The 19,692-nt window shown below is 30.1% G+C and overlaps 1 pseudogene; it reads left to right on the top strand.

Moving 5' to 3' along the window:
- The window catches only part of LOC142330375 (activating signal cointegrator 1 complex subunit 3-like), a 69,151-nt pseudogene extending 52,253 nt beyond the window's left edge, over positions 1 to 16,898 (top strand).
- Positions 16,899 to 19,692: the final 2,794 nt, after the last annotated feature.

The following is a 19,692-nucleotide window of genomic DNA, read 5'->3' as shown; positions in this document are numbered from 1 at the left end:
TCGGATGATCTTTACCAGCATCATGCATTGTTTGGTCTGTAGGATTTTCCCAGTGATGTTCTTAGGGGTAAGCATGCCAAATTTTCCTTTGTGTGCTTCCCTATGCTGCAGGAACTTATTGCACTTGAACGTCATGTATTCCACGATCTCCTTCTCCCAGCAGTAATTGCAATCCACAGAAGGTCTCAAAATCCATGACCAGTAAGAAACTGTGTCAACTTGTACCCTTTCTTTCTGTTCTTGTCTAGCCTCTGGGAATTACTATTCAGGTATTATTTCAGAGGATGATATGTATAAGTGTAAATGAAGTGTAGTCTTGTACAGTCTTAGTTTGACCATTCCACAGATGTGTGGTTAATTGAAACCCAACCATCAAAGAACACTGGCATCCAAGATCTAGTATTCAAATCTGTATAAAAGTAACTGCCTTTATTAGGACTTGAACGCTGGAACTCTTGACTTCCAAATCAGCTGATTTGGGAATATGCATTCACCACTAGACCAACCCGGTGGGTTGTCAACTCATACCCCAGTTTGAGTTAAACTAACTTGAATACAGCCTTTACTGGAGTCCATCTGCCTTTTGTCAACTGATCCCATTTCTGCTGCCCTCTGCATCCACCTTATTCACTCCCCTGTACATCTCCTCTCTTCCAAACGAGGAAATCCGGGGATGCAATTCTCACTATGCTGGCGACATCACCTGAGATGCTGTTTACCCATAGTATACCTGAAAGGGAAGGGATAAAGATTGCACATCTGACTAAGATTGCATGGGCTCTCCCCCTCTGCAGCAATGGACCAGACTGGGGCTCCATTGAGTAATTTCAAGAGTATCACCTGAGACAAGACCTTCCACTTTGATGTGTGAGGGCCCTGATGTTGGCTGTTGTCTAACTGAACACAACAGGTGTTTTTTCAGCTTTGACCAACATATGCCTCTGGAATGTAGCATTTTTGTTTATCCATACCCCATGGTATTTCATTGCCTGGGTAGGGTGGACTATCATGGTACCGACCCTTAACAAAATTAGGGTCAGCTTATGCCTACCCAAGACTACAACCACTTGGGTCTTCTCTGGCAAAAGCTGAAGGCTGATCTCCTGCAAGCATGAAACAATAATGTTTGTTGCCTTGTTTCCAGTGTCCATCACTGCCCGTTCCAACTTTGCTGTTAACACAAGTGTCAAGTCATTGGCAAACCCAGAAAAGACTGCCCCAATGGGAAGTGCGAGGGACAGGACCTTGTCATATGTTATATTACATAGTGTTGGGCTCAACACTGAACCCTGTGGAACATTACAACTTATCCTGATCCATATCTCTCCCCCCAGTGGAAATTACCCGTCGCCAATTTTTTGAAAGGTAGCACTGGGTTACCCTTCTTGGTATAGACTAATGCCATAACTCTTCATAGCCTGGAATATTGTGTCCCATGAATAAACTGTTGATGTAACCTGTTACATCAAAAAGGTTCATCACCAGAATCAAACATGTATGTCTTGAGCTCAATCTGGCCTACTGGCCGTTGGTCATGACTACGTATGGCATCTACAGTCGACCTGCACCCTCAAAAAGTTTACTCAGGTAAATTGAGCAAGCAGATCAATCTAAAGGATGCTGGTTTGCTGGCTTGCCTCCCCTTCTTCCTGAGGATCACATGCTGGGCAGACTTCCAGGAGTCTGGAAACCATTCCTGGGTGATGGCATAATTGAATGTGTCAACCTTGCACCACAGAGCAAGTTTTACAACAAGCTTGACCACCTCCAAACCATGCCATCCAGGCCAGGGCTGTTACTGCGCTTGACCAAGCGCAGTAACAGCCAAGCGCATGGTGACCATAACTGGCCACCATGAGCTCTTCTGTGGTGATGAGTGGGATATTAATGGCAACTATTTCCTTGTGGTTTGTCTTGCAAAACATAATGCTAAAGTTAAATTTATGGGGAAACTCTCAGAAAATTTTGAAATAACATAAGCTGTAACTCAAGGAGATGGTTTATCCCCTCCTTTTCAATTGTGGGTTAGAGAATGTAGAAAGTTTATAAACAATAACAACTTTAAATAAGATCAAGGTGGATTGTCTAATTTTCGCAGATGACATGGCATTAATTACAGACTCACTTGAAAATGCACAAGAACAAATCACAGAATTAAAAAAACAAGCAGGCAAGGTCGTTCAAATATCATTTGAAAAACACAGTTTATGACAAACATCAGCTATGCACTTCAATATGTTAAGATAAATAATAAAACACAAAATGGATTGCATTAAATATCTTTGAGAACGGATATCAAATGCCACAAAAAAGCGATAGAAACTAGAACACAAAAAATGGAAAGAGCATTTACATTACAAGAAACACATAACAAATTTCTGTCATGGAATATAAAACTGAGACATTGTCAAACAGTGGTTAGACCCAAAATACTTAATGCGGTAGAAACACTTAAACTAATTGGAACTATAGATCTTGAACAATTAGAAAAGATTTAAAGGAGAGTTTTGAGTAGAATACTAGGACCTAAAAGTAACAGGGAATTTGAATTCAAATTATGACCTTATAGAGAACTATATTTTATTTTAACTATATTTTAAACTATATATTAAACTGACAGATGTGGAAAAGATTACAATTCTATAGACATATATGTAGGATGGGTGTTAACAAAATAACTAAATGATGTTTTGATTTGCTAAGAAGTTACAAATCCAAACCCAAATGGTTTCAGGAAATAGAAAAAGGCAAGAAAAACACTAGAATCAACAGACACAATAAATGACAGGACTCTTTTTAGAGAGGTAATTCAGAAACCAGGTTATCAGGAAAAATCTACCAGTGGAAGGAAGTGGACACAAGAAGAGAATGAACAACTCTTTTTAAGGATGAAAGAAGTGTGGGTGCAAAAGAAGCATAACCAAAGTTGATTTATTGTACCCCCTAAAAGGGTATTTGAAAAAAGTTATCAGCAGAACTAAAAACCTCAATACATAGGAATATAGTACTTTCAGTGTTGGTCAATGTGGCTGTTCGATTCTAATAAGAGTCTGAAGGGGGAGAGAGAAAGAGAGAACTGAATGAGTGAGATGATGGGAATAATCATATATGAAAATCAAGTCTTTTCAAAGCATATAAACTTGTAATAAAAGAAGATATTACCAGCTTATAGAGATTGTGAATGAACAGGGAATTAAAAAAAGCTCTATGACTACCCTAAAATAATAGAATTAAGAAGAGAAAGTTGAAGTGGACAGAATGTATGACAAAAGTGAGAAAGGAAAAAAAACCATTATATGTATAATAAATGTAATCTGCAGTTGAAGTAAAGGGGGAACATACAGCTGGGCCAACAATACTAAATTGATTTTTGGTGATTTGGCTTGTTTTGTAGCTCCTTGAAATTTTTTACGACTTAATTAAGTATACCTAATACAATTTTATAAACAAAAGGTTTAAAAAAATAGTATTTGGATGTTGTTTAGCTTGATGTAAATGTTGAAACATTTACACTTTTAAAATTGAGAATATTTAAAACTAAGAATTCAAAGTACAAACAGTCTGAAGTTTCAATTCAGAAACCTTTTAGAAAAGTAGAGAAAACGAGTAAAAATTACTTTATTATTTTTAAGTGCTTTTTTTTTTTGAAGAAAACTATTTATTTTGTTAGTGAATGTTAATTTGAAGTAACTGCCCATGAGCAAAAAGAAAAAAGTAGATAAGTAGTAAAAAAAGTTATTAATCTTTACTAGTAAATGTTTTGTTAAGTTTTAAGTCAATATTTGTGAATTTTTAAAGAGTAACGGCTATTTTCTTCCCTTAATCTTTTTTGTACATAACAACTGGTGTAAATATTTTTCCACACAGGAGACATGAGACTTTATAATTATTTTATTAAGTAGCTTTTATTCTTTGTTTTGTAAAGCTCCTTTAAATTTAACATTTATTGCAGAAACTAACTTTAAGTAAATGTTTTTTGTTCCGTATATGCCATTATATCTTTTAATCAAACAGTAGATGCTATTTAATTTTTAAATTAACTAATTATTGTAGTCCAGAACTCTACTTTACCAGACTTTCCATCTAGTTTAATTTTTCTTTTCCTTTTTTTGTTTTCTGTTTTGGATTTCAAAATATTACATGTAATACCATAAAGCTAAAATCTATTTTAGTGTACATTGATGTTTATTTAGTTAGTATGAAGATTGTGTGTGTATGTTTTATTTTGTTTGTAGATGGGATTATATAACTTCAGACCATCTGTTCGTCCAGTACCACTTGAAGTTCATATATCTGGATTTCCCGGTAAACATTATTGTCCACGTATGGCAACTATGAATAGACCTACTTTTCAGGCAATACGGCAGCATTCTCCTGCACAGCCAGTTTTAATATTTGTGTCGTCTCGTCGTCAAACACGATTAACAGTCCTAGATCTAATTGCATTCCTTGCTGGTGAAGAAGAACCAAAACAGTGGTTACATACAAATGAACAGGTAATTTTATATCTCTAAATACAGTTTAACTTTTTTTTATTTGGTAATTTTGATTAAAAATGACATGTTTGTGAGGGGAAATAGAACATACAGTTTTGTATACCATTAATTATCTTATCTTATATTTTAAAAATATAATGTTTTTAAAGTTACAAGATAAATTAGGTAGCTCAAGCACTAAAAATAGATATGGACTCCTTTTATATAAATTAAAGTCCTGTGAATGAAAAGATGGAAGTTTTCTAATTATGTGCATGAATGAATGAATGACTTATATGTAAAATGCTTTAAAAAAATATAAAGTTGTTTGGGGGGGTCTTCCTTTCTAGCTTTCAAAAGGTGCCAGTTTTATTTTTCAGAAAATGATAAAATCATTTATTTTTCCAGTAAAGGAAATTTCATTACCCACAATGTATATGCATGATTTGTAACGTTTTGATCATATATTTGTTAAAAAAATTACCACTAATTTTAAAATACATTTGGAAGTCTAATTAAAACAAAACTCTTGAATTATAATTTCCTTCTGTTCATACCCATGTTTTATATTATAATGATAATGTAAATTCATTTTTATCCTAAGAATGTTATCTATTATTTTGAAAATAATATAAGATGGAGCAGATGTAAAATCAATCAAAGGTCTCATTCGGGAAAAAAATACTAGGATGGTAAGTTATGATCAAATTAAGTATCCTAACATACCTATTGAAAAAACAATTCATATAATAAAAAATAAACTAATAAATAATCATGAAGACTTAAATTTATTGATAACATCATCGCTATTATAAGGAATATATGCCAACAAAATTACTTACCGACAGATTTAATGATAAGTGTTTTGCACAGGAAAATACCTTGCCTACGGTATTTCCTTTGTCAGCTATCATGTCTGAAATTTACTTACAAGATTTTGAGAATAAATTAGTTTATGGCATTATTCATACACGTAATGTTTTATTATGGACTCTTCATGTTGATGTTTTGTGTTTAATACGGTTATATATAATGAACACTTCATAATTATAAATAAGCTTAATTCATATATAACAATTTAAAATTTCCTTTAGAAATAAATTTTCTAGATGTTAGTATTGAAATTAATAATAATTAAACTGTAACTTCAGTATACAGGAAACCTATAACCGATAAATTCACAGTTCATAGAAGATCAGATCAGCCTTGGGCTCACAAAATTAACATACATACAAATATGATTAATAGAGCAATCCATTATACACAAAATAATAAAAATAAATTAAACATGGAAATAAATACTATAAAACAAAACATATTACAATTCTTAATAGATACAGTGATTTGTTAATTGATAATATATAAAAAAAAACAAATGTCAAAACTTAATAGTACAATAACTTTAAAAACCAATAAATAACTCACAGAAGGTTGAAAATGTTTACTTAAAATATTCATACACAGATAGCGTTGTTGAAAATATAACTAAGGTTTACCATAATAATAAATTTAAACCTGCATATAAAACAAACAACCACATAATAAATTACTTAAAAAGCAATAATAATAATAATAATACTGATTCATATAATTTATACAATTTATGTGGGGTTTATAAGATAAAGTGTAATGATTGCAAGAATATTTACGTAGGTAAAACCAATAGATCTTTTAAAGCCAGATTTTTTTAAACATTTTAGGCATTATAAAAATAAAAAGTTGGGTTTCTCTAATGTTGCTGATCACCTCATTAATAATAAACATTCTATTTCAGATATTAATACTAATTTAGAAATATTGGAAATTAAGAAAGGAGATATAAAAAGTAATAATAATAAAAATCTAGATATTTTGGAAAAATATTACATATTAGTTGAAAATCTCTTCCTTCTAAGCCATTTTTTAAAGTTAGGAATCAGGTGTTAATCACTGGAAGACAGATCAGGTGAATATAAAGGGTGTTGGAGGAATTTGAACCATAATTCGTTGATTCTTGCCATTATACTGACAAGTGTGATCTGGATATTTCATCGTTGAGATGCTGCAATTGGTTTGCATAATATTATTCGCCACTTATTGTTTTACTCATCTTTAGATAATCAATGAAAGTTCCCAAAAAATCCAAAAAAACAGTTGCCATAACTTTTTCATGAAAAAAGTCATTTTCGCTTTTTTTGGAGCAGGTTGACCTTTTCTAACCCATTTTTTTTACTGCTGTTTTGTCTTGGGAGTGTAATGATGAACCCAAGTCTCATCAACTGTCACAAATATACCTAAAAATTTAATAATTATTAATCTGTGTTAAAATATTAATATTTTCTTGTGAAAACTGGGTAGACTAAATTCTGTGTGACTCATAGAGTCAAAATACCTTAGAAGAAGTGTGTGTGTGTGTGTGTGTCATGTTCAACAATCCATGGTGCTGATAATTCTGGAACATGATAATGCTCAGCCATACATATTGCATGCAACCACCAAGGTTATTGTGAAGTTGAAATTTGAATTTATTCTACACCCTCTATACCATGTGATTTGGCACTCTGCGATCTTCTTTCTGTGGTTAAAGAGGCTATTAAAGGTATTAATTTTGCCATGGATGATGAACTGAAAGACATAGTGAGATCATGAATGAAGGAAGGACCACCAGCATTCTTTATTGACTGAATAAGAAAACTGATACATTGTGGAGGTCGGTATGTATTTCTGTAAATTGTGATTAAGTGGAAAAACAAATGTAAGTTTTTGTAGCAAGTAAAATGCACTTTTATGCTATATTTGTTTCATTTATCTGTCTCTCCATTTGTGAGTTATGAGCGACAGTGCCTTACATTTCACTCACCCCTGATATATATTTTTTCAAAAAAATTGTAATCATGTAATCACGTATCATAAACATGAAACTCAAAACATGGCTCTGGAAAATATACAAGCACATTTTAATGAAGTATAAAGAAATAAATTGCGAATACATTTATGTAATTACATTAATTTTTAAAGTATTATTTCCTAATTTAATTATAGCAAAACAATTTCATGAATGAATGAATGACCATGAAACTCAATTTTTATGTGAACTTTTTGTATGAATGACAGTCTTAATGAAATGAAAAATGATCAACATCTGTGATTAAATGGTGGCATCTCTTAACAGTCTTGGATTCAAATCCACTAAAAAGAATAAATAGTAATGTAAAAAAATATTAATTGAAAATTAAACAGAAATTATAAAAAGATATAACATGAATATTTTCAGTAGGGATTTTGTATTTGGTATATTTATTTGTTATGTAATGTTTAAGTGTGCTAAGATGGGGTATTTTTTGTATTTATTTTTGGTTTTAAATTATATGTTCATGAAAACATACGACATTTTAATGCACTCAAACACTGATTTACTAATGAACAGGTGGAATTCCAATTTATCTTTCAATTATATTCTAAATATCTTATCTGCCTTACTGGAAAAATACTGCCGTCAGTAACATCAGCTTAAATTGTGTTAATTTTTAATATTTTAACTTATTAAAATGCAAGTTTAATTTCTTTTAAAGAAATTATATCTTTCTACAGATATAATTTTTCTTAAGTCACCAGTACTATCATTATAATACTTTGTTTGTCATTTCTTAAATTTGTAATAGCAAATCTTTTTGTATTATTATTATTCTTATTTTCAGGAAATGGAACAAATTGTTGGATCTGTTAAAGATCCAAATCTGAAACTGACATTAGCATTTGGTATTGGTATGCATCACGCTGGGTTACAAGAAAGAGATAGAAGAACTGTTGAAGAATTATTTGTTAATCAAAAGATTCAGGTTATTAATTAATTCAGTTTATTAACTATGGTTGACATTGACCATTTTTGGTTTATATTAATTGTATTTATTTACTACTGTAGCAGAGAAACTAAGCACACTAGGATTTTTCTTGGACTTGTTAGGCAATTTGTCTTTTAACCATCTTCTGCAGCTATGTCCTTTTGTGCTCTGAATATCCTGAGATTCTTCCTCTCCATAGATCTTTAATCTCTGGAAATTTCTCTTTTTATGATGTGCCCAGTTTAGTGTAAATGCAAGTTCTGATTTTAGCGGTAATATTTTGGTCTTTATATCATCTCTCTTCCTTTCTATCCTCCATACCTCACCTTTAATTTCTCTTGAGGGAGTGCCCTCTTCTCAAACACTATCAATCATTTTGATTTTACTTGAAAATGATATTTTGTTTATATTAGTAATGTTATATAGTGAGACCTGTTAACATTAGGTTAAGTAAATCCATTATAGGTATGTTTATTCTAGTATAAGTATAATTTTATATTTTACAGACTTAAATTTATATATAGCATTAATGTATTTATTATTATTATTATGCTTTTACGGCCAACATGGGACCACTTAAGTCAATTTTAGTTGGATCTTTTCTGAGAAAAGCGAGTTATTTTACTCTTTCGAGCTGCCCAGTATTTCTTCATCTGTTCAGATCTTGCTTTCTTTTCTTCATCCGTAAACACCCTCTTCGTTGTATTTTGTCGTTTGTCTGTCTTTTGTTTAAATCTAATGCTTTTATCTTTTAGCTTTGTAATTTTTCCAGTTTTATTCTGTAGGTCAGTCAGGGAAATTCCCAATTCTTTCATATCTTCTCTAATTTCTTTGATCCATCCTACTTCTAGCTTTTGGAACCAGAGCTTTTCAATGATATTTCTTGACGGTCTTGTTTGCGGTGTCCTTATGAGATGACCGAAGAAAGAGATTCTTTTTTTCCGCATAGTATCAGTAACAGGCTCTATTTCTCGATACACCACCTCATTTGGCACGATCCACCATTGGCCTTCTTTTTGGTGTTTTTTATTGATACACGTTCTGACAATTCTCCTCTCTATTTTCAGAATTTTTTCAATTCGGTTTTTCTGAGTGATTTTGAAAAGAGTCTCGCTTCCGTAGGTGACTTCTGGCTGTACTACAGTTTTATAATGTTTAAGTTTTGTTTTAGCAGAAAGGCATTTTTTGTTATATGTTGACCAAGTTAATTTTTGGGATTTAATCATTTTATTTGTCCTGTTTTGCCATGTCACTTTTTCATTTAAATTATAAGTTATTATTTCCCCTAGATATTTAAATTGTTTTACTATTTTAATTTTCTGATTGTTTACCGTAATGTGCTCTAGTACCAGAGGATCTATGGCCATTATTTCAGTTTTTTCGAAAGAGATATAAAGCCCTATCTTTTGTGCTAGGTTTTGAAGGCTCATGATTTGTGTTTTGGCTTCTTGAATATTATTTGCTAAAAGAGCGAGGTCATCTGCAAATCCTAGGCAATTTAGTGTGATGGAGTTTTTCTTAGTACCCGTTTTTATATTTTTGGGATTTATTTCATACCATTTTCTCATGACAAATTCGAGGGCGCAGTTGAAAAGGAGTGGTGAGAGGCCGTCTCCTTCCCTCAATCCAGTTTTTATGTAGAAGGGTTGAGAGAGTTCACCTCTGAATTTCACTCTGGACTGGGTATTGGTTAAAGTTAATTTTATCATGTTTACGAGTTTAGGGTGAAGGCCCAGGTTTCTCAGAATATTCAGCATGGATCGTCGGTGTATACAATCATAGGCCCTTTTAAAGTCGACGAAGGTGATTATTAGTTGTTTTTTCCGTCTTTTATATAAGTCCATCATAACTTTTAGGGATATTATTTGTTCCGGGCAACCTTTCCATGGCCTAAATCCCCCTTGGTATTCCCCAAGTTCCAGTTCAAGTTGGTCTTTGCATCGGTTGTATATGATTCTCGACAGGATTTTGTATGTGCAATCCAGGAGAGATATGCCTCTGTAGTTTTCCGGATTAGTTTTATCCCCTTTTTTATGTAATGGATGGATGAGGGCTGTGGTCCAGTGTTCTGGAAGTTTTTCTTCGTTCCATATTTTCACGAGGCATAGATGTAGGGAAGTTTTGACTGAATAAACTGATGAGTGTTTCCAGAGTTCTGCGAAAAGCTGGTCTTCTCCGCTTGCTTTGTAGTTTTTTATTTCATTTAAGGCTGCGAGAACTTCTTGAATTGTTGGCGGGTTTGATATTTACTGGTGAAGTTTTAACTGGAGTTTCAGTGTCAATCTCAAAAAGCTCTGGGGGGTCGTCACAGTTGAGGAGTCTATTGAAGGTTTCTGCCAAAATTTCAGCATTTTCTTTATTGGTGTGGGCCATATTTCCTTTTTTCCTCTCAGCATAAGGGTGGGTGGTTCATATCTTTGAAGAGCCTGACCAAAAATTTTATAATAGTCTCGGAAATTAGTTTTCTTGGAACTTTCTTCTATTTGCTGAATCAAGTTTTTTTGGGCTGGTCGTTTGGTTCCTCTTATAATTTTCTGAGTTATTTTCCTTTGTTTGGTGAATTCATGGTTAGATTCTTCAGTTTTCTGGGTTTGGTGGTTGATCCAAGCCCGGTGTCGGTCTTTGACTGCTTTGTCACATTCTTCATTCCACCATTGGTGTTTTTTTCTTGGGTTTATAGGGGCTAGTTCTTCAGCTATTTCTTTCAGTTGGGATGTCAGTTCTTTTAAATTATTAGTTAATTTGATTTTTTTTGTTGTTTCTTCAAAGATGGCATTGTTTATTAATTTATGTGGATCATAAGCTCTTTTGTTTTTAGGTTGGGATTTTTTCTTTTTATGCGGGGTGAATTTTATTTTAACTTTAATTAAGCAATGGTCCGATCCAGTATCTGTTCCTCTCAAGACTTTTACATTATAAATCTCCTTGTGATAATTCCGGTCCATGCAAACATGATCCAGTTGCCATTCTCCTTTTTTCCAATCTGGGTGTTTCCAAGTCTTCAATTTGTTCGGTTTTCTCATAAAATAGGTGGATTTTGAGATCATATTATGGTTTCTGCAAAATTCGACAAGTCTTTGGCCGTTCTTGTTAGTTTTCTTTTGGGCAGGCCATTTTCCGATAATATCATGATATCTTCGTTCTTTACCAAGTTGGGCATTAAAGTCCCCTATTAAAATCTTCGTGTGGGTCTTATTTATGTTGTTTGCAGTTTGGTCAAGAAGTTCCCAGAATTTGTCCATCTCTTCTCTATCTTTTTTAAGATTGTTTTTGTCATTGGTGGGAGCATGGACATTTATTATGGTGTAGAATTTATCGGCTGATTTTAGGGTTAAGGTTGAAATCCTGGGGGAGTAAGACTTAAATTCTACGACTGAGTCAATTATTTTAAGATTGATTGCAAATCCTGTTCCGAACTGTGGGCAATTCTTCATCACACGTTTCCCGGGGATTCCTTTGTAAATTCTGTAACCCTGAGATTCAAACGGCTCTCGATTGGTGTTTCTCATTTCTTGAAGTCCTGCGATTAGGATATTTTGTTTGTCCATTATGTCTGTTAGATTTTTAGTTTGCCGGGTTGAGTTAGAGAATTAATGTTGTGAGTGGCAATGTAGTTTATTTGCTTGTGTCTTATCCTCAATTTTGAAGTTGTGTTGTTTTTGGGTGTTTCCAAACGCTCCAATTCATTGTTATCTTTTAAGCAGCTGCCCACCGGATCCGAGTGCAGCCTTCTCTGGTATTTACCAGACGGTGGATTTTTTCTTAAAAGACCTTCCATATTTGACTTTCAAAGGCAAGTCAGCCTTGGGTGGGAATAAATTCCCGAGTTAAACTCTGGATGTGATCCAGAGAGGTGATTCCGATTTAGTTCACCAGTAGAAATCTCCACGTTTCTAACTGGTTATCCAGACGAACCAACGTGGAGGCGCAAACCGATTTTTTTAATTGAGATTTTAAGTATGGAGAAAGTTTAAATCGGTTCCGGAATCATTTCGTCCATTAATATATTTATATATGAACATAACTTATTCAATCAACTCTAGGCTCTTGGGTCTACGTTATAAACAAGAATCATCCTTATCATCATCTATCCCTGCTGTACCACTCTTTTTCCTTGTCTTCCACGGAATATTCCTTTTCTTCTCTGCTCCTTTTACTTATCTTCTGTGGAATATTCCATTTCTCCTCATAACTTCATCCAGATGAAAGTTTTCATTCAGTTCAAGTTTATTCAGTTTTTTCATTCAGATGAAAGGCAAATACTTATACAAATCAGAATGTGGTCAAATCTATAAATATTAAAAAATTATGTAGAAAACACTAATTATACAAAAATTAAAAGTTGATTGTTGTACTGTATGGTACGAAGCCTTAGTAAGAATCTAGAGCATTAAACAAAAACTAGACATTACGTACCTTACATTATTCGAACGAAATGTAAAATCATCATAGAAACTGCAATTTTTTTTTTATCTGAGTATGTTAAGCGATTGTGAAGTTGATAGATAATGAAATAATTGTAATTTTTTGATGAATATGATAGATAATATAGTATAAACTTCAATAATAACTTTAGTCTGGGCATAGGAAATTACATCTTTATTTTCTTTTAAATTGAAGTCTACTGTTATGCTGCACTTATAAACTAGTGCTAATTTTATTTATACTTTTGTTTCAGTTATATAATGTATTGTTCTGTATAGCATCATCTTGCTATGTAAAGTTTACATGCTCATAACTAATTTTTCACAGGTATTAATTGCAACTGCTACATTAGCTTGGGGTGTTAATTTTCCAGCACATCTTGTCGTTGTTAAAGGGACTGAATATTATGATGGTAAAGTCAAAAGATATGTGGACATGCCCATTACTGATATATTGCAAATGATGGGCCATGCTGGTCGACCACAGTTTGATAATCAGGGAATTGCTGTTGTTCTGGTAAATAATATTAATTTTATTTTCTGAGCCACTTAAATGATTCTGCTTATTTTATTCTTTAATGTTTGTGACAAAAACATAATTAGAACTAATTATGTTAAATGTAGTGTTGATAAGATACTATTGTATTTTTAATGTTACTGCTATTTCTTGTAAATTTGATAAATAGATTTGTTGTACATGTTAACTACGGATCACTAGATCTGTAATATAAGTATAATAACAAATTATAATTGTGGCAAAGGCATACTGACATCTGCTCATGTGTTTTTCACACAGATGAAAGATAAATACTTAGAAAAATCTTGTAATTTCTAAATAATTGGCAGTACACATGTAATTCTAAAAATGTGGTCAAATCTATAAAAATTAAAAAATTCTATAGAAAACACTAATTGTACAAAAATTAAAAGTTGACTATGTACAGTGTGGTAAGAATTAGAGCACTCTCAGTATAATCTTGTTTTTGTTTAATGCTCTGTATTAAACAAAAACGAGAGCGTTAAACAAAAGACTATACCTACCACACATTATTCAAACCAAATGTAAAATCATCAACTATACTTTTTATTACTTGAATGTGATAAGAGAATATGCAGTTGATAGATAATGAAATAATTGTTAACTCTCTAATGCCAACAATTCTATAGTCTTCCTTGTTATGTAAAAATTATACTTTTGATGCTTTTTTTTAATAATTTTTTCCAGTATGTAATTATTTATTCATTTAAGAAAGATATTCTATTCAAATTATAATATAGTCAATTATATTATTATTAATTATAATTTTATTAATTTTATTATTAATTATATTATTTAAATTAAATTTCTTGATTTTCTGAATATCAGATACAGAATATTTTTTATCAATAAGGTAACATTACATAAAACCAGTTTACCGTTTTTATAATTTCTAATGTGTTCTAAAAATCTAGTTTGATGCAGGATCGTGTGAAAGTGCTATTGGAATAAAGAAAAAAAAAGTCACTTCATTTGATTTATAATTCTGTACTTGGGTTGTTCAAATTGATTTTTGATTATAAAAAATACAATATATTGGTGTAGAGGAATATGGGTCATAAGTATTGACTTAAGAAAAATATATATTTGTTTGTAAACTACCCAATTTTGTTTTATTTTTAAACCATCCTATACTTTTAATTTCTGTATTTTCTCAGTTTTTACTGCATTATTATAATATCTAAGAAAAAGATATTAAACTATTTCAGCGAAGAAAAAACTTTTTTCTAACGTTATTGATTTGAATTGAATAAGCCCACATATTTTAAAAATATTCTGAGATTTAGGATTTCTATGTACAATGTTTTTAATTAATTCAATTGAAAATATTCTATCTTAAAGAAATTCTATAATCGTTTTTTTGATTTTCGCCTAAAATGTAAGACATCACACATTTTTTTATATGCATCATTACATTTTAATTTATTACTATATCTCTTATATATATTACATCAATTCTTTTGTTTTGTTTTTAGATATATAAAGTGATAAGAGAAATACCTGATCTAAAATTAGAGTTTTTTGTTCGTGGCTGTTGGGAAGGTGAAGAAGAAGATAAAGACGGAAAAATTAGCAGAAATGATAAAGGACCTCCTACTGTTCTTCATGCTGATCAAGAATATACACTTTGCATTAAAATGATTAGGTTAAATCAAACTAGGTAAAATAAATTTTTCACAAGCATTTAAAGATTTACCTCTATACTAATTAATAAAACTAGCGAGTTACTAAGAGAGTCCACATTAATAATGTTTACCTAATTCAGTTGTCTGTAATTATAACTATACAGAAAAGACACTTTTCTATATCTAAAACTTAAAGCAGTACAAGTTGATTTTAAGAGTTTTGACATACATACTGTTATTACAGTTATGTCAATTGTTGCAATTTTTTTTTCCTTTATTAGTATTGTTTCCTCATACTTGAGGAGACAAGTCTAACCCTGTGCCATCTCTGTTAACTGTGCAGGAATATGTAGTATGAAAAAAGTGCTGCTGTTTTTGGTTAGTTTAAAAATTCAAAGTGCATAAAATATTGAAACCATCTAAACATTATTGTGAAGCGAGTTCATGATTATCTGGTTACCAATGACCACTAGATAAGATAAAATGATCTTATTAATAGAAGTTTGAGGTTAAATCATGACATTATACAATCATCCCCCAATATCATCGTATACTGTGATGATTAGTCCTGTACATATACCTTTTTAATTAAGTTGTTTGTTTTGGTAATGACAGAATATTGCTGCAGTAATTAAAATTACTGTGTGATATATTCTATTCAGCCACACGCAACTTGCTGTTGAAAACAAAATTATCCGTAGTGATAATTATTTATATTAGAAACCTTTCTTTAAAAATGTGAATGAATAATTACTAATTAATTGTTAATCAATTCATGGTAAAGATTCATTAATTTTGTAGATAAATTATATGTAAACTGATAATGTCTGCTGCATAAAAAATGTATCTTTCAACACAAAACTTGCCAGTTTTTCACTATATGTACATTCAGGTTTATAATAATTTATTAGAGCGCTTATTTTATTAAGCATATCATATTTAAAACAAAGCTAGTTATTTATTTTTTCTAAACTTGTATATCTATTGAAATTATTTCTAGAGAGAGAATAGGACATGCACCTAAATTTTGTAAAGCAGTAGAACCTGGTTGGTTCCTAGTACTTGGCATTATTGAAACTCAAGAATTGCTTGCATTGAAAAGAGTATTTACAACTCCAGCAGCAACAGGTATTTTACTTTTTTTTTCTCATTTCATTGTAATTTATGTTACAGGGGATGAAAGATATTTTAAATTTTGGTTTTATCAAATAATTTAGTGATGTAACCTCAGCTTACAAATCTCCAGTCTGTAATAAATTGAAAAGCATTTGCATTTTTGCTTGTCGGTTCATGATACTGATAAATATATGTCGTCATAAATAAAAAGATATGGACGAGAATGTGTCACCATATTTTGTTGTGAATGTTTCTTTAATTTTCACTTTTGGCAGTTTTATGTGGTTGTTCATATATATTTTCTGAAAATCCTGTTTACATCTACAGTGGTTATTATAATCATTTGTTGAATTGTAGGCTGTATGTTTAATTGGATCCAGCTCATTTCAGTAATCGATATCATTGAATATTCATTCATCTAACTGTAAAACTCTCAGTAGAATCGTTAACTTGCATTAAACACAATTAGATAGTGAACAACATTTAAATAAATGCCATAATCTCAAAAAATTAGGATATTCTTATTTGAGACACATACTAATGCAATAACCTTGAAGTATTAAAATGAAAGTACTTGTAATTGACATTTTTGATATAGGTAAATTAAATTTTTTTTGTATATAAACTGAGTAATGACAATTTCTTTTTGTTTTAGGCCGTCATGTACTTACACTATACATTATGTTAGATACATACCTGGGACTAGATCAACAGTACAACATTAAGATGGACATACTGCCACCAATTGCAGCAAAAACTGTTGATATGTATTAAATAATATTTTGTATAGATAATGTACATAAAGTTTTGTAAATATGTTATTTAATTATACGATTTAATTATTATAATAAAAGGTAAAACAATATTTTTTATAGGAAATAAAAATAAATAAGAAAGAGTGTTTTTTTGTTTTTTTTTTATTAAGTGAACATGAGGTACAGTTTATTGGGTGCTGCTTTTTACTTTTCTTAGCTTCTTCATTCATTTATTGTAGAAGTATTTGAAACCCATTATCAAAACTTATTGTACACTTTTTTATTTTTGTTTGTTATTAATGGTTGTACTTATCTTTTAATTTTACTTATTTTCTGTAAATTTTCAGTTCAGTATAGTACTTGAAAAGTACATCCACTTTTAATTAAATTTGTTATCAAAAAAAGAAATACTGAAAAATAATTGTGTAAGAAATGAACAAATTTTACCATAACATTAAATATACGATGAAAAAAAAAGAGTTTTGAAATTCAAAATCTAGATTATTTCTTTTATTGATAGCTTTAAAAAATTAATAATTTCATCTTTTCAGATGAAATTTCAGACCTAACAATAAAAAGAAATTATCCTGAATATTTTTATAAAAAACTTTTAGATAGATAGAGACTACATAATAAATTACCATTAAAGAAACCTACATATAAAAAAGAAATTAACACTGTGAGTAAATTTACCCAATTAAACAGTTCTTTAGTAAATATAAAATTGGTTATAAAGTTAAGCTTCTTTAAAATAAAAAACAAAATTCTAAATTATCAACACAGATAATTAATTAATAAAAGAATATATCCCAATTAATATGTTAATGAAATTAATTCACTTTAAACAATGAACAGATTAACAATAAAGCAGATGTCCTTCTCAAGAACTTCAATTTACTGAAAACAGGTAATAAATAAGAATTAAAAGATAAGTACAACCATTAATAACAAATAAGCATGAAGAAGGCCAGATAAAGACATGACGTCAAAAAGGGAAATAAAGAGGGCCTTGACTAAATGCTATAATAAGTTTTGACTATGGAGTTGTTCTGCTGCATCAGTATATTGTAAACGAATGAAGTCAAATAGTTTCATTTCTGTTCCATCTCAAATCAATTTCCAAATCAGTTCCATTTCAGTCAAACAGAACATTTATCAATACATAATTTAAAAAAAAATTAATTATGATGGTTTATGTGAAAATTATACAAAATTCAATTAAGCTGTAGCTATTACAGTTTTATATAAAACTGCATATAAAATTTACTACTATATATATCTACACATTATTAATGATGAATCTGCCATACCTGTAAACAAAAAAAAAGCTTACTTCGACTATATACATAGAGAAAGAGAGAGAATTGATGATTACAAATTTATCTTACATTTCAACAAGTTAAATGTACCTACAATACAAGATATCATATTTTCAAGCAATTACTACCATCTAAATCTTTAATAATTCTTTTTTATTATTAAAATAATATAGCAAATAATAGAATAAACATTAATAATTTTCAAAGAATTAATATCAAATGACTTTTTAATAAAATATTAAATATCTTTTGAGTTTTTATAATATACATTAAGCACAATCAGTTTTTTAAAAATAAAATTTGTTTTAATTGAGAATTATAATGTTAATTAAAAAATACTTTCATACAAGAGATAATTTTTTATTATTTCATTAATTACAAGGCACAAAAAAAATTTGTTTCCCTTTTTCTATTAACTTTTTTAATTTTATTTAAAAAAATATAATTTTTAAAGCTATACATCTAATTGTATTATTATAATTATTTTTTTATCAGTTTATTTCATAATAAATAATACACAATTACTTGTATGGCGCATTAAATAATTTTAAATATTAATAAACAAACTGAATGAGTTTATTTTTAATAAGAAGGATCTGTAATTTAATTTACTATATTATGTATTTAACAAAACGACAATATTATGTAACAATGCAATAAATTATTTGCTACATTTTTCATGAATATATGATACATATAAGTCCTGATAGTTAACTAGACTTTACTTCAAGCAGCATAGTCATTCTGTCTATGAAGTGCCAACAATGTGTATAATTATCTATACATCTGTATTGCAGGAAATCCTACCTCCACTTTTTTTTAAAATATGTTAATAAACACCAATCTTTTTTGCTCAGAAATCTTACAGAATTGTTATGCAGCTACATTGGCTATGCTAATCTTACATAACAGCCTATAATAATCCTTCTTGTTTCTATGAAACATTGCTTCTAGTTAAATGACACATGCCAGCATCTCGGCCTTTCATCTGGAGGTCCTATGTAGCAAAAATATAATGTTATAAACTACCTAATTTTACATTTCATTATATTTAAAAAAGCACAGTGAACTATCAGGAAAAATTGACAGTATTTATATTTACTAGATAGGATATATATAAATTTAACAAATAATTTCTATCCATATCTATTTACTTATTTCTTGAAATATCATTATTTAGAAGTACTTTCACAGCAATTTAAATGTAAGAATAAATAAATATTCTGATTATTCATTAATTAGAGCAAATCTTGCTTTTTAACACAAATTTACACAAGATATGTATATTGAAATAATATTATTAAATAATGCATTATTAAAATTCAGACAAATGCTAATAACATTTTTCTTTTTTAACAGTAATTAGTGGGTTATAATTATGCTTCTAACCAAAAACCCAGAACTTAAATTTTCTTCATTTCAGATTTATATACACATGCATACAGAGAAATAAAACTTTCTAAGTTTATGATAAAATCTACTAGTCTATTATTACATTTCATTATTCATTAAAGATAAATTTGTGACACAAATTAATTTTTAAAAAAATATCAATCTTATCTCCAGAGATCATTAATCAAACGAGAATTGCTCCTACTGAAAAGACAGATTTTCATTTT

Source organism: Lycorma delicatula, chromosome 9 (assembly GCF_047948215.1).
Source record: "Lycorma delicatula isolate Av1 chromosome 9, ASM4794821v1, whole genome shotgun sequence".
NCBI classification, from domain to species: Eukaryota; Metazoa; Arthropoda; class Insecta; order Hemiptera; family Fulgoridae; genus Lycorma; species Lycorma delicatula.
The sequence above is the reverse complement of the archived record's forward strand: the minus strand, read 5'-3'. Positions and strand labels throughout refer to the sequence as shown.